Here is a 22,363-nt window from a genome sequence, read left to right as displayed (position 1 = left end):
TGACCAGATGGAGGAAAGAATCAGTGACATCGAAGATAGGAACCTGGAATTTACACAGAGGGAAGAAGAAAGAGACTTGAGACTTAAAAGAAATGAAAGAACTCTACAAGAACTTTCTGACTCCATCAGAAAGAGCAATATAAGAATAATGGGCATACCAGAAGGAGAAGAAAGAGGGAAGGGAACAGAGAATATATTCAAACAAATCGTGGATGAGAACTTCCCAAACTTGTGGACAGAACTGGATCCTCGAATCCAAGAAGCAAATAGAACACCTAATTACCTCAATCCCAACAGGCCTTCACCAAGGCACATTGTATTGAAGCTGTCTAAAATCAATGACAAAGAAAGAATCCTCAAGGCAGCCAGGGAAAAGAAGACGGTAACTTACAAAGGAAAGCCCATTAGATTATCATCAGATTTTTCAGCAGAAACTCTACAAGCTAGGAGGGAATGGAACCAAATATTCAAACTATTGAAAGAGAGAAATCATGAGCCAAGAATAATATATCCAGCAAAGATCTCCTTTAGATATGAAGGAGGAATAAAGACCTTTCCAGACATCCAGAAGCTGAGGGAATTTTCTAATACACGACCTGCACTACAAGAAATACTAAAGGAGGCTATTAGACCACCATCAACAGGGACAACTTGTGGCAACCGAAACATAAAAAGGGGGAGCGTAAAGGCCTGAACTGGAATATGGGAATAGAGAAAGTAAGCGTACTGAAAAAACTGGAATACTCTAAATATCAAACTTTCTTTTACATAAACTCAAGGGTAACCACTCAAAAAACATCCAAATCTGAAATATATACTGTAATAAAAGAAGAAACAGAGGGAAACATCATAGAATACCACCACACAGAAATAACAGACAACAACAAAAAGGCAAAGAAACAATGGAGACACAGCCTTACCAGAAAACTAAAGACAGAATGACAGGAAATCCTCACATATCAATAATCACCCTAAATGTAAATGGATTGAACTCACCAATAGACACAGAGTAGCAGATTGGATCAAAAAACTAAACCCAACCATATGCTGCCTACAAGAGACACATCTCAGCTACAAGGACAAGCATAGACTCAAAGTGAAAGGGTGGAAATTGACACTCCAAGCAAATGGTACCCAGAGAAAATCAGGTGTAGCCATAATGATATCAGATGAAACAGACTTCAGGGTGAAAAAGATAACAAGAGACAACAATGGACATTACATAATGGTAAAGGGGACTATACAACAAGAAGACATAACAGTCATCAATATTTATGCCCCCAATCAGGGAGCACCGAAATATACCAAGCAACTACTAACAGAACTAAAGGGAGAAATTGACCAAAACACAATTATACTAGGGAACTTAAATACATCATTGACAGCTATGGATAGATCATCCAAACAGAAGATAAATAACGAAATCGCAGCCCTAAATGACACATTAGATGAATTGGACATAATTGACATATATAGAGCACTTCATCCTAAAACATCAGACTATACATTCTTTTCTAGTGTACATGGAACATTCTCAAGGATAGACCATATATTGGGACACAAAATCAGCCTCAGCAAATTTAAGAAGATTGAAATCATACCAAGCATATTCTCTGATCACAAAGCTTTGAAATGGGATATCAACTGCAAAAAGAAAGCAGGAAAAAACACAAATACATGGAGATTAAACAACATACTTTTAAAGAACGACTGGGTCAAAGAAGAAATTAGAGGAGAGCTCAAAAGATACATAGAAACAAATGACAATGAAAATACATCCTACCAAAATTTTTGGGATGCCGCGAAAGCAGTTTTAAGAGGGAAATTTATATCATTACAGGCCTATCTCAAGAAACAAGAAAAATCCCAAATAAATAACCTCATGTTACACCTTAAAAAACTAGAAAAAGAAGAACAAGCGAAACCCAAGGTCAGCAGAAGAAAGGAAATAACAAAAATCAGAGCAGAACTAAATGAAATAGAGAACAAAAAGACAATAGAAAAAATTAATGTGACAAAAAGCTGGTTCTTTGAAAAGATTAACAAAATCGACAAACCCTTGGCTAGACTCACTAAGATAAAAAGAGAGAAGACACTAATTAACAAAATCAGAAATGAAAAAGGGGAAGTTATCACGGACACCACAGAAGTACAAAGGATTATCCAAGAATACTATGAAGGACTATATGCCACCAAATTTAATAACTTAGAAGAAATGGACAAGTTCTTAGAAACATATAGCCTTCCAAGGCTGAATCATGAAGAACTGGAAAATCTTAACAGGCCGATCACCAGTAACGAAATGGAATCAGTCATCAAAAACCTTCCCAAAATCAAAAGTCCTGGACCAGATGGCTTCACCAGTGAATTCTACCAAACCTTCAAAGAGGATCTAATACCAATCCTGCTCAAACTCTTCCAAAAAATTGAAGAAGAGTCAGTACTCCCTAACTCATTTTATGAGGCCAACATTACCCTGATACCAAAACCTGGTAAGGACAACACAAAAAAAGAAAACTACAGACCTATATCTCTGATGAATACAGATGCTAAAATCCTAAACAAAATTCTAGCAAATCGAATACAACAATGCATTAAAAAGATTATTCATCACGACCAAGTGGGGTTCATCCCCGGGGCACAAGGATGGTTCAACATTCGCAAATCCATCAATGTGATACATCACATAAACAAAATAAAGGACAAAAATCATATGATTCTATCAATTGATGCAGAAAAAGCATTTGATAAGATACAACATCCATTTATGATTAAAACACTTACTAAAATTGGTATAGAAGGAAAATACCTCAACATAATAAAGGCCATATACGACAAGCCCTCAGCTAATCTCATAATTAATGGTGAAAAGCTGAAGCCCTTTGCTCTACGTTCAGGAACACGACAAGGTTGTCCCCTATCACCTCTGCTTTTCAACATAGTGTTGGAAGTCCTCGCCAGAGCTATCAGGCAAGAGAAAGAAATAAAAGGCATCCAAATTGGGAATGAAGAAGTTAAATTGTCACTCTTTGCAGATGACATGATGCTATATATAGAAAACCCTAAAGACTCCACCAAAAAGCTATTAGAAACAATCAATGAATACAGTAAAGTGGCTGGCTACAAAATCAACGTACAAAAGTCCATTGCTTTCTTATATACCAACAATGAAATCTCAGAAAAAGAGATAGAAAAAACAATTCCTTTTGCAATTGCAGCAAAAAGAATAAAATACCTAGGAATAAACTTAACCAAGGATGTGAAGGATTTATATGCTGAAAACTATAAGACATTTTTGAAAGAAATTGAAGAAGACACAAAGAAATGGAAAGACATTCCGTGCTCATGGATTGGAAGAATCAACATAGTTAAAATGGCCATATTACCCAAAGCCATATACAGATTTAATGCAATCCTCATTAAAATCCCAATGGCATTTTTTAAAGAAATAGAACAAAAAATCATCAGATTTGTTTGGAACCACAAAAGACCCCGAATAGCCAAAGCAATATTAAAAAAAAAGAACAATACTGGAGGTATCACACTCCCTCATTTTTCCTTGTACTACAGGGCTACAATAAACGAAACAGCTTGGTATTGGCGGAAAAACAGACACATAGACCAATGGAATAGAATTGAGAACCCAGAAATAAAACCACATAAATATGGACAGATAATTTTTGACAAAGAAGCTAAAAACATACAATGGAGGAAAGACAGCCTCTTCAATAAATGGTGCTGGCAGAATTGGATAGCTATGTGCAAAAGAATGAAACTGGACTGCTATCTGTCACCATGTACCAAAATTAATTCAAAATGGATCAAAGACTTAAGCATAAGACCTGACACAATAAACTGCATTGAAGAAAACATAGGTACTAAACTTATGGACCTTGGGTTCAAAGAGCATTTTATGAATTTGACTCCAAAGACAATGGAAGTAAAAACTAAAATAAACAAATGGGATTATATGAAACTGAAAAGCTTCTGCACAGCAAAAGAAACTATTGACAAAATAATGAGGCAACCAACTGAATGGGAGAAGATTTTCGCAAACAGTTCCTCTGATAAGGGGCTAATATCCAAAATATACAAGGAACTCATGAAACTCAACAACAACAAAACAAACAACCCAATTGAAAAATGGACAGAGGACCTGAAGAGACATTTCTCCAAAGAGGATATACAAATGGCAAATAGACATATGAAAAAATGCTCAACATCGCTAATCATCAGAGAAATGCAAATGAAAACCACAATGAGATATCACCTCACCCCAGTCAGAATGGCTTTCATCAACAAAACAAATAGTAACAAGTGTTGGAGAGGCTGTGGAGAAAAAGGAACTCTCATACACTGTTGGTGGGAATGCAGACTGGTGCAGCCGCTATGGAAGGCAGTGTGGAGGTTCCTCAAGAAATTACGAATAGAATTACCATATGACCCAGCAATCGCTCTCCTGGGTATCTACCCCAAAAATATAAAAGCATTTCTCTATAGAGACACGTGTACTCCAATGTTCGTTGCAGCTTTGTTTACGGTGGCCAAGACATGGAAACAACCAAAATGTCCTTCGATAGATGAATGGATAAAGAAGTTGTGGTACATATACACAATGGAATACTATTCGGCGTTAAGGAAAGATGATATAGGAGCATTTGTGACAACATGGATGGATCTCGAGAGAATAATGCTAAGTGAAATAAGTCAGACAGAAAAAGCAGAGAACCCTATGATTTCACTGATATGTGGTATATAAACCAAAAAGAACAAGACAAACAAATGAGAAACAAAAACTCATAGACACAGACAATAATTTAGTGGTTACCAGAGGGTAAGGGGGTGGGGGGTGGGTGATGAGGGTAAAGGGGATCAAATATATGGTGATGGAAGGAGAACTGACTCTGGGTGGTGAACACACAATGGGATTTATAGACGATGTAATACAGAATTGTACACCTGAAATCTATGTAAATTTACTAACAATTGTCACCCCAATAAAATTAATTAAAAAAAAAAAGAAGACTCTGGTTGCAGTGTGGAGAATAAATTCAGGAGGTAGGGAGCATGGCAAGACTGGAGGTAGATAAACTAGTTGAGATACTATTGCAATGAACAAACAAGAGAGGAGAAATCTGAAGGAATTTTCAATAGGTAAAAATTACCAAGATTTGATAAATTAGATACAGAAGTAAGTAGTTGAGAAAACTGAGTTCACTGAGAACTATTTACTTATATAGAGGTACACAGGAGGAGAAGCAGATTTTATCAGGTATTGGAGGTGAAGGTTAACGAGTTTAATATATACACAATGGAGTTTTTGAGATATCTACGGGGGCATACAAATGGAGATATCCAGAAAGAAGTGGGATATATGGGAGAGTGGTGTGGAATGAAATGAGAGATTCAGAAGTCTTGCTTGCAAAGTGAAATCATGAGAATGAATTAAAATCACCTAGATTGTGTAGTATGAGAAAAGAATCTTGTGCAGAACTTAGGAGACTACAATATTCAAGGGAAAAGTAGAAGGAGAGGAACCATTGAATATAGACAAGAGATACCAAAGGGAGAAAAAAGACAGGAAGAATAGTGTTGCTGGAGCCAAAGAAAGAGGGAATTTTGAGAAGGAAGCAGTGTTCAACAGTGTTAAATGCTATTGAAGGTTTTACTGGGTTGAAAGGTGTCCGCCACAAAATTCATGTCCACTCAGAATCTTAGAATGCAATCTTATTTGGAAATAAGATCTTTTGCAAATGTGATTAGGTAAGCTGAGATCATACTAAGGTAGGCCTTAAATCCAATGACTGCTATCCTTATAAGAAAGCCATGTAGATGCAGAGACACAGGGGACAATGCTACGTGCAGATGGAGGCAGAGATTGAAGTGATATGTCTACAAGCCAAGGAATGCCAAGGGCTGCCGGAAACAACCAGAAGCTAGGAAGAGGCAATGAAGGATTCTTTCCTAGCACCTTCAGGAGGAGCATGGACCTGCCAGTACCTTGATTTCAGAATTTTAGCCCCCAGAACTGTGAAATTTCTGTTTTTTTAAGGTACCCAGTTTGCACTTTGTTATGGCAGCCTTAGCTTAGTAATACAGAGGTGAAGTAAGATAAGAACTGAGAAGAGTTCATTGCTTTAAATAATTAAAAGGTAATGTTGGCCATAGTCACTTGCAGGATGTGTTGGGGGACAGAATTAGATTATTATGGGTTGTGCTTGTGAGTGAAAGATGGTAGAGTAGAAATAGTGAATGTGGACAACTTTTCACAGTAGTTTAGCTATGAAAGAAACAAAGGGCAATATCTAAAGATGAATATAGGTCTGAGAAAAGTTGTTTTCAAGATGGGAGCGATCTTAGCCAGTTTTTAGACAAAGAGAATGGAACCAGGGCAAAGAGAAACATAACAGGCTGACAATACATGAAAAAGGGAGAATGAGAATCAAAGAAGTGAGATTTCTTCAGGAAGTGGAGGTCAATGAGGTCAGGTCACAAGTGAAAGAATTGGGTATGTCCAAGTGAGGAGATAAACTCTTTTAATACATATCCCTTTGGGTTTCAGGAAGATAAGGATAGAAAAAAGTCATTTAGACCCACTTATACAGGGTCTTCAATGCTGGAATTAAGTGTTTAGACTTAATTCAGGAGGTGATTGGGGTTTTTTTTATAAAGGGTATGACATGACTCAGACTAAGCAAATTCAAGATCTCATAACTCAATGAGGTTTACCTGGAGCACAATTACTGCTGATTGAAATGAATACAGAGATGTGCTTTAGAGAGATTCATTTGGCAGAATTGCAGAGAATGGGTTGGAGGGCATCCAGACAAAAGGTAATGAGTCCCTGGCAGTAGCAGGAAGAAGGCAAAGGAGATAGATGAGATGGATATTAGAAACACTGCAGAAGGAGCTCAGAAAGGTCTTAGAGACTGCTGGGGATAAAAGAGTAAATTGAAGCAGATTCTTCAGTCATGAGCTTGACTTACAGGGGTGGGAAATATGCCATGGACAGAAATAGAGATATCAAGCAGGAGGTTGGGTGAGGTGTAATATACACTCTGGAATGGAACTGTGCAGCTCAGGAAGAAGGTAAAGCTGGGCAAAGGAACCTGGCAGTCTCCTGTATCTAGGAGAGAGGTGAAACCCTTGGAAGTGGATCAATTAATAAAATAAGAGTTGGCAGAGGGAAAAGATAAGATAAAGGGTAGAATCACAAACGCACTTTGGGTATAGGAAGAAGACGTTTCCCTCAAGAGCAGAAAGGCTTCGTAGAGGAAGAAGCAAATGTGAGACACCCCAAAAACATCGGAAAGAATGCTTGACTGGTAAGCAGAAGCTGATGGTTTAGTCCTACCTCTGTCACTTCTAAGCTGTGTGACCTTAGGAAAGTCCTTTCTTATCCTAGGCCTCAGTTTTTCACCTATAAACAGGTTGCTGATTACAGTGATTACAGAGACCCCTTTTAGCTCTGATACTACATTTTCCTTTGATTGCATATTGACTTTAGTATATGGCCAGTCTTTGTTTTGGCAGAGAGGGGTGGAAAACTTTCTAGGTCAAGGAACATAGAAAAGGCAAAGAGGCACATTTAAGAGATGAGAAGTAAACCGATTTGGAACTATTTGCTTTTCACAACTTTAGTTATCCAACCTAATGATTATTCTGATTGATAATTATTTAGGTGCTATACAATTGATAATATTGGCCTATGTTGTCAAAAGTGCTAGCCATTAAAAGGAAATTTGTGTAATGAAATTTTAACCAGTATTGTACTCCCTGCTAAAATCAGGACTGAAGGATGAGCACTGCCTTACTTTTATTTACCCAGGAAAAGGAAAAGAACAGTCACTAAATGCCTAATTTGTTTCAGGTACTTTCATATATTTGACTAAAATGCAATTTCCATGAGGGCAAGGTTTTCTTTTTAAATCTGTTGCATTAACTACTGTATCACCAATGATTGAAATAGTGCCTAGCATGTAGTCGGCACTCAATAAATGTTTCTTCAATGACTTGGGGAAAATATATTTACTTATATATAATATATATTTTTATATATAATATATATGATATATGTAACATATGTCATATATATTATATATGTATATATTTTAATTCTTACAACAAACTTGCAAAAGAGGCATTAGTCATCTCATTATTCAGGCGAAGAAAAGAATGGCTAAAAGAGGTTCTATTAACTTGCTCAAAGTCATACAGTTAGTAAAGGTGGTGCCAGGGTCAAACAATCTATAAGCTCCATATGGGCAAGGAATGTGTCTGTCTTATTCTCCATGGTATCCCTAGCAGCTAGTTCAGTATCTAGATTACAGTAGCACTCAATAATTATCTTTTGAATAGGAGGAAGGAAGCAAGCAAACACACACTTGTCTGAACACAAATACCATTCATTTTGCCCTATATCAACCACATCACTATCCAAATTCAAACATTGCATGTTTGGTAATTTAAACATTCTGTAATTTTTAATTCATTCTCATTTGTAGATGATGATAGTTCTCTTTCAGTCCTTATAACCTCTAGATAGAGTCTGAAGGTAATTTTTTTATTTTGAGGATGCTATATCAGGAACCAGCAAACATTTTCTGTAAAGGGCCAGCTAGTAAATATTTCAGGTTTTGAGTGCCATATGGTTTCTGTTGCAACTACTGAACTCTGCCATTGTGGCATTAAAGCAGCCACAGACAACAACAGCATGCCCGTGTTCCAAGAAAACTGTTTACAAAAACAGGTGGCAAGCCGGATTTGGCCACAGACCATAGTTCACAGACCCTGCTTTGTAATATTACTTTGATTCTTCCATTTATTGCCTTTCCAGGACTTGTCTAACACTATGTACACTGTGAAGCATTTTTAACAGTTTTAACCCCTTCCATTGAATTGTAAATGGCAGGGGTTTAATAACAACAGAAAGAGGCCAGCTATGGCGGTTGGCAGGTAGCTGGACAAAGCCCCAAAGTATAGCAGTTCCTTTTCATAATTATGTTGGTCTAAGATCTGGACATCAGGTTTGCAGGACAAAAACTAGATGTTTTGTTTTTTGATCAGTGTACCTAGAGTTGATCAGTTACTTAAAAACAGGCTCACAAATAACCATATTCATAAGAGACTGAATGCAAGCTAATATGCCAACTTAGATGACCATGAAAAATATAACTACCAAGTGGTCCAGTTACTCATATTATCTACTTCCCTACATCAGGATGTGTAAAACAAAAAAATCCTGAGTCTTTCTTATGGGCTGTATACAGTACTAGGTGCTGGGGACACAACCATGTATAGGAAGCAGACCCTCCCCTCATGGTACTTCTGGTCTGGGGTCAGCAAATTTTTTTCTGTAAAGGGCCAAATAATAAGTGTTTCAGGCTTTTCAGGCCACACAGTTTCTGTCACAACCACTAAAGTGTGTCATAGTAGTGTGAAAGCAGCCATAGATAATACATAAATGAATAACCATGGTTCTGTTCCAATAAACCTTTTTTATAGACACTAAAATTTGACTTTCATATAATTTTCACGTCATGAAATACTATTTTACTTTCGTTTTTTCCCCAACCATTTATTTTATTTTTTAATTTATTGGGGTGACATTTGTTATTAAAATTATATAGATTCCAGGTGTACAATTCTGTATTACATCATCTATAAATCCCATTGTGTGTTCACCACCCAGAGTCAGTTCTCCTTCCATCACCATATATTTGATCCCCTTTACCCTCATCTACCACCCCCACCCCCTTTACCTTCTGGTAACCACTAAACTATTGTCTGTGTCTATGAGTTTTTGTTTCTCACTTGATTGTCTTCTTCTTTTGTTGTTTTTGGTACAGATACCACATATCAGTGAAATCATATGGTGCTCTGCTTTTTCTGTCTGACTTATTTCACTTAGCATTATATTCTCAAGATTCATCCATGTTGTCACAAATGGTCCTATTTTATCTTTTCTTATCGCCAAATAGTATTCCATTGTGTATATATACCACAACTTCTTTATCCATTCATCTATCGAAGGACACTTTGGTTGTTTCCATGTCTTGGCCATCGTAAACAAAGCTGCAATGAACACATATAGGAGCACATATATCTTTATGGACTCTGGGTGGTGAACACAAAATGTGATATATGGATGATGTATTATAGAATTGTACACCTGAAACCTACGTAACTTTAATAACAATTGTCACCCCAATAGACTTTAATAAAAAAAGAAATAAAGGAAAAATCTAGTCGATAACTTAAAAAACAATTAGTCTTTCTCAGCCAATTACTTAGAATTAAGCCCTAATGCCTCAAGGCAGTGTTTCTCAAACTGTAAGCTTTTGACCTGGAAAGCTTGTCAAAACCCATTGCTGGGCACCACCTCCAAAGTTTTGCTTCAGTAAGTCTATAAGTGACCAATAATTTTGCATTTCCAAGAAGTTCCAAAGTGATACTTGCCAGTGAGACCCACTGCCCTAAAGTATTCATAGTATGTAATGAATTGACTTCTCTCTTATGCACTTATAATGCTCCTAGTTATGTGCCATCCTTGGGGAAATTGAGATAAGTCACTCACCTTTTCTTTGTTCTGTGATCCAGATAAGGAACCCTGTCAGAGAAAGACTGGAAGGTGTCAGGGGTCCATGAGAGCAGGGACCATACCTATGTAATTCATGACTGAATCTCCAGACTCTAGCATAGGTTAGACATTCAATAAATACTTCTTGACTGAAAGGTTGGAAAGGTTCATAGTATAGTTGGGAAAGTGAGCTGCTGATATAGAAGGGTTTATTGCTGAAGCTAAAGATCAAGCACCCATGAGACTTAAAGTTTGTGATCTCCAAGGACAATGAAGTCTTTCAGTATGACAGCAGGAATTGGGGTAGAGAAGATGACGGTGAAGCAGGAGTATAAAATGAAAATGGGAGAATGACCTGGAGGCTGATAGATGACATTGGTAGGAAGTGAAAATGATAAAACTGCTTGTTTGAACTTCCAAAAATGAAGGGATTTTGCATGAGGCTGGTGAAATAATGCTTTAGAAGTTGTCTGCAGAGAGCATGCCTAACCCAGGGCATATGAACATACTGTCCATTAAATTATGTCTTGCTTTTTAATTTAATCATTTAACACAGTGCCCTGAGACTTTACCCATGTGATCAAAAATTACTTTTATACATTATATCTTTCTATAAAATTTTGCCATTTCCACCATATATGTCTTCTTTCTTTCATACATATTTTTTCTTAAGATCATTCCTAAGAATTCTATGTGTTTGGTTGCTATTATGAATGGAATACACTTCTCCTTATAGCTCATAATTGGTTATTGTGGTCTATTGTTAGTTTTAAATTAGGTTTGTGCTTCTTTGACTTATCCTTTGAACTGGTTGTAACGCCTTAAAATTTCCTCATTAATTAGTTAAATAAAATCTTGAACATATGTTCATTTTTATATCGGAGATAAGATTTACCTTTTAAAATATAACATTTGCAATGAATTATCATCCAACATTATTTAAGTAGATTGATAGAGTTTCATTTATAAATTTTGCATGTAAGTTCACAAACTGAATATTTTTTTGGGAGCAGTCTATCAGGTGTCGGTATCAGAGTGATGGTAGCTTCAAAAACTGTGAATAACTGGAAGATTTTAAATTATTATAGAATTGAACTTGGTTATTCCTAGAAAGTTTGAAGGAACTCACTGATAAAAACATCTGACCCCAGATTATTTTTGGAAGTTTCTCTTTGATAATTGTTTTCAATATTTCTACAGTTGCAGGTCCAGTTAGATTTCTTTTAATTTTTTTTTCATTTAAATATAGCTAACATACAATATTATATTAGTTTCAGGTGTCCACCATCGTTATTCAACATTTGTATACCTAAAGAAGTGGTCACCATGATAAGTCTAGTAACCATATGACACTGTAAAACGTTTTTACAATGTTATTGATTATATTCCCTATGCTGTACACTACATTCCCATGACTTACTGTTTTATAACTGCAACCTCTTATTTCCCTTCAGTTTCCCCCCTTTCTGAAAAATTTTCAATTACAGTTGACATTCAATATCATTTTATATTAGTTTCAGATGAACAGCATAGTGGTTAGACATTTATACAAGGTCTGACAATTAAGTTCGCGAACTTGCCACCATACGCTTACATTGGCAGCACTATACAAACAGTTTGGTAAGGTTTCATAACCTCGGTATATCAGTGTCTCACAGCATGGTCGTGTCAATGTGTGGTGGTGTCTTGCTGAGTAGCATTCATTATTATTGTTGCGTGTTTCTGTGTGCCATCGCCAGAATGTCTGAGCTTGACTTAGAGCAATGAACAAACATTAGCTTTCTTGTTAAACTTGGCAAGAGTGGAAGTGGAAACAGGGACATGTTAGTCCAAGTTTATGGGGATAATGCCATGAAGAAAATGGCAGTGCACAAATGGATTAAACGTTTTTCTGAAGGGAGAGAACACATCACTGATAAACAGAAGTCAAGGCAGCCAGTAACAAGCAGAACTGACGAAAACATTGCAAATATTCATCGAATTGTGCATAAAAATCATTGGCTGACTGTGAAAAGCATAGCAGACCAAGTAAACATCACTAGAGAAACAGTTAGGAAAATCTTGGCTGAAAATCTTGGCATGCGAAAGGTGTGTGCAAAAATGGTCCTGAAGGACCTCACTGATGAACAAAAGCAAAAGGAGTTTTTAGCCAGTAAACAAATAACTGTACTGGGAAACCCACACCCTCCCTAAGTACCTCATCTGACCCCCAATGACTTGTTCCTTTACCCAAAGATAAAGGACATATTGAAAGGAAGACATTTTGATGACATTCACGACATCAAGGGTAATACAATGACAGCACTGATGGCCATTCCAGAAAAAGAGTTCCAAAATTGCTTTGAAGGGTGGACTAGGCACTGGCATCAGTGCATAGCTTCCCAAGGGGAGTACTTTGAAGGTGACCATAGTGATATTCAGCAATGAGCTACGTAGCACTTTTTCTAGGATAAGTTCATGAACTTAATTGTCGGTCCTCGAATAATTTACAAAATGATTCCCCTGACTAGTCTAGTACCCACTTGGCACTATAATAGTTATTACAATATTATTGACTATATTCTCTATGCTGTACTTTATATTCCCATGACTATTTTGTAACTACCAATTTGTACTTCTCAATCCCTTCACCTTTTGCACCTAGCCCCCCAAGCTCCAACCCATCTGGCAACCATGTTTGTTCTCTGTATCTATAAGTCTGTTTCTGTTTTGTTCATTTATTTTGTTCTTTAGAGTTCACATATAAGTTAGATCATAGGTATTTGTCTTTCTCTGTTTGACTTATTTCATTTAACATAATACATTTCACGTCCATCCATGTTGTCACAAATGGTAAGATTTTTCTCTTTTATGGTCGAGTAATATTCCGTTGTATATATGTACCACCTCTTCTTTATCCAGTCATCTACTGATGGATACCCAGGTTGCCTCCATATTGTGGCTATTGTAAATAGTGCTGCAATGAACATAGAGTGCATATGTCTTTTGGAATTAGTGTTTTGGATTTCTTCAGATAAATACCCAGAAGTGGAATTGCTGGGTCATAAGGTAGTTCTTTTTTGTAAATTTTTGGTGGAAGCTCTGAACTGTTTTCCATAGTGGCTGCACCAATCTGCAATCCCACCAACAGTGCACAAGGGCTCCCTTTTCTTCACATCCTTTCCAACCCTTGTTATTTGTTGATTTATTGATGATAGCCATTCTGACAGGTGTGAGGTGATAGCTCATTGTGCTTTTAATTTGCATTTTTCTGCCGATTAGTTATGTTGAGCATCTATTCATATGTCTGTTGGCCATCTGCATGTCCTCTTTCGAGAAATGTCTATTCAGGTCCTCAGCCCATTTGTCGGTATTGAACATTTTATTAGATATTTTGAATTTCTCAGAGATTTTCAAATTTATTAAGGTACAATTATAGTAGTATCCTATAATTTAAGAAACTTTCTTTGTATTGGTTGTTACATTCCATTTATCATTTAAATTTTATTTATAATTCATCTTTGTTTTTTTGATTAAATTTGCTAGAGGCTTATCTACTTAATTTATCCACCCATAAAAAAAAAAAAAACCTTATCCCTCAGCTTCATATTATATTGGACTCTTAGTCATGTAATTTCATTCTTCATTTTAATAATGAAATATTTAAGGTTATGAATTTACTTCTGAATATTGCTCTCAAAGTTTTGATAAGTTACGATCTCTTTTTTGTTATTTTTTATTAGTCTGCTAGTGTTTCTTTAGGCTGACAAGTGCATATAAATTTGTTATGAAATATTCAAGCAGCTGAAGACTTGTTTAAATTTGTAGAAGTTTTACACTATCATCAGAACAGGGCAAGTATAATTTCTACTTGTATGAGTTTGCAAAGGTTTCCTTTGTTGCATACCATATGATCAATTTAAAAATGTTCTGTGAATATTTATCTGAAAAGAGGGTATATTCACGGTTTATAAAATATATTTTTGATATTAGATCTGATAAACTATGTTTTTCTAATATTCTAAGTACTTATTTTATTTTTGTTTTGGTCTACTTTCTCTTCATAGTTAAATTATGTGAAAGTATCCCATACAGACATTTCTATAATTTTTCTTCTTGTACTGGAAACAGTTTTTTCTTTATATGTTTGGATGCCTTTTGTTGCAAAAAAAAATAGTTCATGAATACAATATCCTTGATACTGCTTCTATCTTCTATAATTATAAAATGAATTTGTTGGGAACAAAATGATTGTATGGTTATTGGTCCTGTTTTTGTTTTTGTATTATCAAATAGATAAGTGACATGATCTGATGCCTTATTTGAAGAATGGGTTGATTGGGAGGAGGTAATTTTGAATTTGGGTAAGACCAAAACCTGAGAAGCCAGTGAGAAGACTTTCAAAATAGTCTAGGAAAGAGATTATGAGTGATTAGATTGAGACTAAGGCAACAGAGGTTTTTAGCAAATAGAATTATCAAAACTTGAATTGATTAGATTGAAAGGGATGGGGGCAAGCAAGAAGAGTTGAGGGTAACACCTAGGTTTCTGACTTAGTTGACCATTATCTAAAAGACAATATAGGAGGAAGATCTGGGCTGGCTTTTCAGAATAGGCCATTTTATAAAGTTCCTTCTCTTTATATTCATCACAAAGGACTCAAGGCCAGATCTAAAGCTGAGTGTTGAATCTTTGTCAGTTGATTGCTATGAAAACCAAAATTTTTCTACATTAGTATAAAACACGAGGCTAAACATCAAAATTTAGGGAGCATATATTTCTTTTATGTGCTAAGAGATCTTTTATAATTTGAGGTATAATTTAGACTAACAAAGGGAATGAATGTCCTATACTATCCCCATGGTAACCCATAGGTGAAGGTTAGGTTTTCCACAAGAGGGCAGCATCACCTAATAAATTATGTCATTGAAAGCCTCCTCCAACAGGGGCTGAGAGGGGGAGGCTGAAAGGGTAGACAATGTAGGATCAGGGAGCCATAATGACCTGCGACACCATGCATAGCAAAGGGCCCTACTATCTCCAAGGCCATAATTATGGTCACTCATAAGTGACTGGTAGTGACAGATATTGCTACAGCAGGGAGAAAGAGGACATGGAGTTCACCATGGGAGATGAGTGGGTGACTCACCTGAAAACTCTCTGACTCAGAGCCACTGTCTCAGAAGCCACTATGGATGGTGGCTACATTCCCTTTAAGGGCTAGTATTGCTGGTATCCCTGTATAACTGGTATCTCACAGTGACTTTTATTTCCTGTTCAGGTCTTTGTCACCCCTAATGGTTTCCCAGCAAATCATATTATCTAAAAGTTAGGTTAGAAAGCACACTGCAGTTCTGATGTTCTCCTATATAATAATGGTTACTCCAATTATGCTTCTTTTTTACCCTAGGGAAAGGAATGGGACTGAAATGTATTGAGAACGCATTATGTGAAAGGCATTTTACATAAACTGCCTCATTTAATTAACACAACAATGCCCTAATATAGGAACTATTATTTCCCATGTGACAGAACTAGAAAGTAGCATACATGGGTCTATCCGACTCCCAAACAAAAACTCTTCCAAATTCACCAAGCTACCCCTCCAAGAAGACTTATTTAAAACCCTAATCATGACTGATTCAAGACTGAATCAGTGACAATGTGTCTATTGTATAAGGCATTACTTACGCTGTCACCTCCTACCCAGTTACATGGGCAGGCATGGCTTAATATTAGGTACTAGCAGGTAATATAAGAAATTAATGGGATTCTATATAACTTCATGCTTACTAACTCAAAACCCTTTCCCCCTAAGTGTTCTCTCCTTAGAATAAATCATTTGAGGGGAGATTCGAGATGGAGGATTAGGTAAATGTTGTGCCTGCTGTATCCCAGGATCACACCAAAATTGCAAATAAATTATAGAACAATCAACCTCAAGAATCATCTGAACACTAGCTGAACAGAACCACTATAACTAGGGATATAAAGAAGAGGCCACATCAAGACTTCTAGTGCTGCATCACTAAAGGCACTCTCAACATGGGGTCAACGAGCCCAGCATGCACACCTTAGGAGCCTCTTTCATTGTCTGGGCCTTACAGGCAGCTGGTGGGTGGCAATAGGCCTAACGGGCCCTGGGCCTTTTGCTAAGTTGCTTCAGGTTCACTATTGGTGGAAGCCAGCCTCAGTTCACACCAAGGCCATCCCCACATGCCTCCAGGTCCAGTACAGGCAGCGACCAATCACATATAGCTTTGTAGCTCCTACTAGGTAGCCACAGGCCAGTAACACATAAGGCTGAAATTGTCCTGCATGGGAGCCCCACCCAAAACACACCAGAAACAACACACCCAGGGGCCACCTTCAGACCATACCAGAGCACTACCTGGTTAGCACCACAAAGGGCACACCCAAAGGCATGGGGTCTCAACAGGCACAAGAGCCTGTGGGGATGAAGCCTCCTCTGAGTGCTCAGCCCACACACAGCAGCTCATACACTATGGGAACAGCCAGTTCTCACAGTTAGTCAGCCTGGGAATCAATCCCACCCATTAATGCGCCAAAAGCAACCAAGGCTGAACTACAACAGGAGGACACACACAGCACACAATGGACACTCCTGGAACACAAGTACAGGAGACTAGGGAGATTGCGCAATTTGACTACACAGGACACGTACTACATAAGGCCACACAGAAAAGACTGAGAGACATAGGAGATCTATCCAATACATAGAAGCAAACATAGAGTGGCAACCAGAATGAGGAAACAAAAACAAAACATGTCCCAAATGAAACAACAGGAGGGAGACACCTCCAGAATGTAACTAAATGAAATGGAGGCAACAAACCTACCAGAGACAGAGTTTAAAATACTGATTATAAGAATGCTTAAGGAACTTAGTGAGAACATAAGGACATAACGAAGGACAGAAACCATGAAAAAGAACCAGTCAGAAATAAAGAATACAATAACTGAAATGAAGAATACACTAGAACGGGGTGGCCTGGTGGCTCAGGCAGTTAGAGCTCTGTGCTCCTAATGTAGAAGGCTGCCGGTTCGATTCCCACATGGGTCAGTGGGATCTCAACTACAAGACTGCCGGTTCAACTCCTCGACTCCCACAAGGGATGGTGTGCTGTGCCTCCTGCAACTAACAACAACAACTGGACCTGGAGATGAGCTGCGCGCTCCACAACTAAGATTAAAAGGACAACAATTTGACTTGGAAAAAGACCTAGAAGTACACACCATTCTCCAATAAAAGTCCTGTTCCCCTTCCCCAACAAAATCTTAAAAAAAAAAAAAAGAATTTACTAGAAGGAATCAACAGCAGATTAGATGAAGCAGAGGACTGACTCAGCAATCTAGAAGGCAAGGTAGCAGAATACACCCAATTGAAACAACAACAACAAAATGAAGATAGTTTAAGGGACCTGTGGGATGTCAAACATAACAACATTTGCATCATAGGAATACCAGAAGGAGAAGAGAGGGAGCAAGGGGTCGAGAACCTGTTTGAAGAAATAATGACTGAAAATTTCGCTAACCTGGTAAAAGAAATTGACATACAGCCCATGAAGTGCAGTGAGACCCAAACAAGATGAACCCAAACAGGCCCACACCAAGACACATCATAATTAAAATGGCAAAGGTTAAAGACAAAGAAAGAATCCTAGAATTAACAAGAGGAAGACAACTAGTTAGTCACAAGGGAACTCCCATAAGACTATCAGCTGGTTTTACTACAAAAACTTTGCAGGCAAGAAGGAAGAGGCAGGAAACAGAAGTAGCATGAAAAACAAGGGCCTAAAACCTGGACTGATCTACACAGCAAGGCTATCATTAAGATTGAAGGAGATTACCAGAGGGTAAGGGGGGCAAGGGGTGTTAGATGAGGGTAAAGGGGATCAAATATATGGTGATAGAAGGAGAACTAACTCTGGGTGGTGAACTCACAGTGGGATTTATAGATGATGTAATACAGAATTGTACACCTGAAATCTATGTAACTTTACTAACAATTGTCACCCCAATAAACTTTAACTGAAAAAAAGAAAAGAAATATTGAAGGAGAGCTAAACTGCTTCCCAGACAAGAAAAACCTAAAAGAATGCATTACCACCAAGCCAGTATTACAGAAAATGTTAAAAAGGACTTCTTTAAGCAGAAGAAAGGAGAAAAACAAAGTAAGAAACACTAAAAATACAAAAAATAAAATGGCAATAACTATGTAGCTATCAATAATCACTTCAAATGTAAATGGCTCAAATACTCTAATCAAAAGACATAGGAGGGCTGAGTGAAAACAACACCCATGCATATGCTGTGAACAAGACACCCACCTCAGATCAAAAGACACACACAGACTGAAAGTAAAGGGATGGAAAAAAATATTTCACACAAATGGAAATGAGAAAAGAGCTGAAGTAGTAATATTTATATCAGAAAAAATAGACTTTAAAATGAAGACTATAATAAAAGACAAAGAAGGACATTACATAATAAAGAAAGGATCAATCCAACAAAAGAACATGACTCTAGTAAATATCTATGCACCCAACATAGGAGCACCTAAACACATAAAACAAATATTGTCAGACATAAAGGCAGTAACACAATCAACAGAAACACAATCATAGTAGGGGACTTTAAAACCCCAATGACACCAAGGGACAGATCCTGCAGACAGAAAATCAACATGGAAACAGCAGTGTTGAATGACACATTAGGCCAGATGGTTTTAATTGATGTTTTTAGAGCATATCACCCAAAAACAACAGAATGTACATTCTTTTCAAATACTCATGGAACATTTTCCAAGAGAAATCACATGTTAAGTCACAACACAAGTCTTGGTTGTTAGGAATCATGACATCATACAAATGGCGGAGTGAGGTGAGCCTCTTGAAATCTCCCCTGGAATTTGCAACAAATTGAACAACTATAACTCCACAAAGCACTGCCTGCGCAGCACAGGCAAGACTAAGAGATGTACCACTGAAATCATCTAAAGGTGGGCAAATTGCGTGAGCAGGAGGGAAGGGAGAAGTGTAGAGACGAGGACAGTGGAGGCGCAGGACGCAGACCTAGCTCAGTGCTCCCAGCTCACTGCATCCCTGAACTACCGCAGCTGCGGGAGAGGGAAGAACTCGGACTGCTAGGGCTCTGCTTATGGCCCACAGGGCTGAAGGAACAGCATATAACAAGGCTGAACCCAATGTTCACGGCAGAGACCATGGAACAACGACTGAGGGTAGAAGGCTGAAAATGGTGGTTTAAGCCCTCACTGCTGAGCAGAGAATGGAAGCCTTAGGCACTGACCAAAGCCTGACTTCCTTACCCTCCCAGGGCTTGCCCTGCCCCCACAGGTCCAGTGCTAGAAGCAGAACAGCAGCAGTGTTAGATTAAAATAACAGAACATTTGCAGTTCTGAGAACCATGGTCCAGATACGGACTCACAACCCAACTAGTTCCGGCAAAGGGGAGGGAGCCGTGGAGGCAAGACAGGCTGTGGTAGTGGTTGCTGCCCTTGTTCGGGCCACCTCTCATAACACACCCCGCCCCTGTCCCCACCCATCTGGGTGGATCCCTGCAGGAGTAAACAGAACTGCTGAAACACATGGTCTCCCAATCTGGTGCAGGAAGAACTATGGAACTTCAGAAGCTCTCCACATCTCTCCATCAAGGTGGCGCCCTATGACCAAGGTGAACTGTTCACAGAGGAGAAGCCCGCCTTCCAGGGAATCAACCTGGAAAGGTGAGAAGCCAGAATAGTGCAGAGGAAATATAATACTACAGTGTGAGAGAGAATAAAAAGCTGCACTCAGAGAGAAAATAAAACATTCTACCAAAAACTACTGGAAAACAAAACAAAGACCTCTTTCTATCAACCTGTTGCAGAACCCACGCCTATAGATGTCTAGGAAGAGAAATAATAAATAACTAATTGCCATAAAAAAACAGGGTAACAAAAAAGCAAGACAGCTCAGAAAGAAAATGAAAAGTCTCCAGAAAATGAACTTAAAGATATAGAGAAGTGACTTAAATGGCAAAAAATTCAAGACTGCAGTTGTTGTTATCGTTTTTTTGTTTTGTGTTTTCTTTATAGCAGTTCTTAAAAAATGCAACTAGATGCAAGAAAACACAGACAGTCAGTATAATGAACTCAGAAACACAATATAAGAACAAAATGAACATTTTACCAAGAGATTGAAATTTGAAAAAAGAACCAAATTGAATTTCTGGAGATTAAGAACTCAACAAAAGAAATTAAAAAGGAAATACCCAGCTTAATTAATAGAGTTGACCAGATGGAGGAAACAGCGATATCAAAGATAGAAATCTAGAAATGACATACATGGAAGAAGAGACTTGAGACTTGACAGAAATGAAAGAACTCTACAACAACCTCCTGACTCCATCAGAAACAGCAACATAAGAACAATGGGCATACCAGAAGAAGAAAGAGAGACGTGAACACAGAGTATATTCAAACAAATAGTAGATGAGAACTTCCAAAACTTGTAGAAAGAACTGGATCCTCGAATGCAAGAAGCAAATAGAACAGCTAATTACCTCAACCGCAACAGGCCTTCTCCAAGGCACATTGTATTGAAGCTGTCAAAAGTCAACAACAAAGAAAGAATCCTCAAGGCAGCCAGGGAAAAGAAGACGGTATCCTACAACAGAACGCCCATTAGATTATCATCAGATTTTTCAGCAGAAACTCTACAAGCCAGGAGGGAGTGGAACCAAATATTCAAACTATTGAAAGAGAGAAATTATGAGCCAAGAATAATATATCCAGCAAAGATATCCTTTAGATATGAAGGAGGCATAAAGACCTTTCCAGATATGCAAAAGCTGAGGGAATTTTCTGACACACGACCTGCACAACCAGAAATACTGAAGGAGGCTATTCAACCAGTATAAATAGGGATAATTTGTGACAACCAAAACATAAAAGAGAGGAGAGTAAAGGCCTGAACTGGAATAAGGAAATGGAGAAAGTAAGTGTGCTGAACAAAATGGAATACTCCAAATATCAAACTTTCTTTTACATACACTTAATGGTAACCAAACAAAAAACCAAGACCTGAAATATATAACGTAATAAAAAAAGAAACAGAGGGAAAAATCATAGAATACCACCACACAGAAATAATAGACAACAACAAAAAGGCAAAGAAACAATGGAGACATAGTCTTACCAGAAAACCAAAGGTAAAATGATAGAAACACCTCACATATGAATAATCACACTAAATGAAATGGACTGCACTCACCAATTAAAACGCACAGATTAGCAGATTAGATCAAAAAACTAAAAGCAACCATATGCTGCCTCCAAGAGACACACCTCAACTACAAGAACAAACATAGACTCAAAATGAAAGGGTGGAAATTGACACCCAAAGTAAATGGCATCCAGAGAAAATCAGGTGTTTCCATACCGATGTCAGATGAAACAGACTTTGGGATAAAAAAGGAAACAAGACACAAAGATGGACATTTCATAATGATAAAGGGGACTTTACAACAAGAAGACAAAACAGTCGTCAATGCTTATGCCCTCAATCAGAGAGCACTGAAATATACAAAGGAACTACTAACAGAACTAAAGTGAGAAATTGACCAAATAACAGTTATAGTAGGGTACCTAAAAATATCATTGACAGCTATAGATATATCATCCAAACAGAAAATAAATAAAGAAATATCAGCCCTAAATGACACATTAGATGAAATGGACATAGCTGACATTTATAGAGCACTTTATCCTACTACATCAGACTA

The 22,363-nt window shown here is 37.6% G+C and overlaps 1 protein-coding gene across 2 annotated transcripts in view; it reads right to left on the bottom strand.

The window, feature by feature from the left end:
• Window positions 1-22,363, bottom strand: part of SHROOM4 (shroom family member 4) — a 249,998-nt gene that overhangs the window by 94,925 nt on the left and 132,710 nt on the right. The window lies entirely within an intron of this gene.

The sequence above is a fragment of the Rhinolophus hipposideros genome (assembly GCF_964194185.1).
Source record: "Rhinolophus hipposideros genome assembly, chromosome: X".
Taxonomy (NCBI): domain Eukaryota; kingdom Metazoa; phylum Chordata; class Mammalia; order Chiroptera; family Rhinolophidae; genus Rhinolophus; species Rhinolophus hipposideros.
This window is presented reverse-complemented; position numbering and strand designations above follow the sequence as displayed.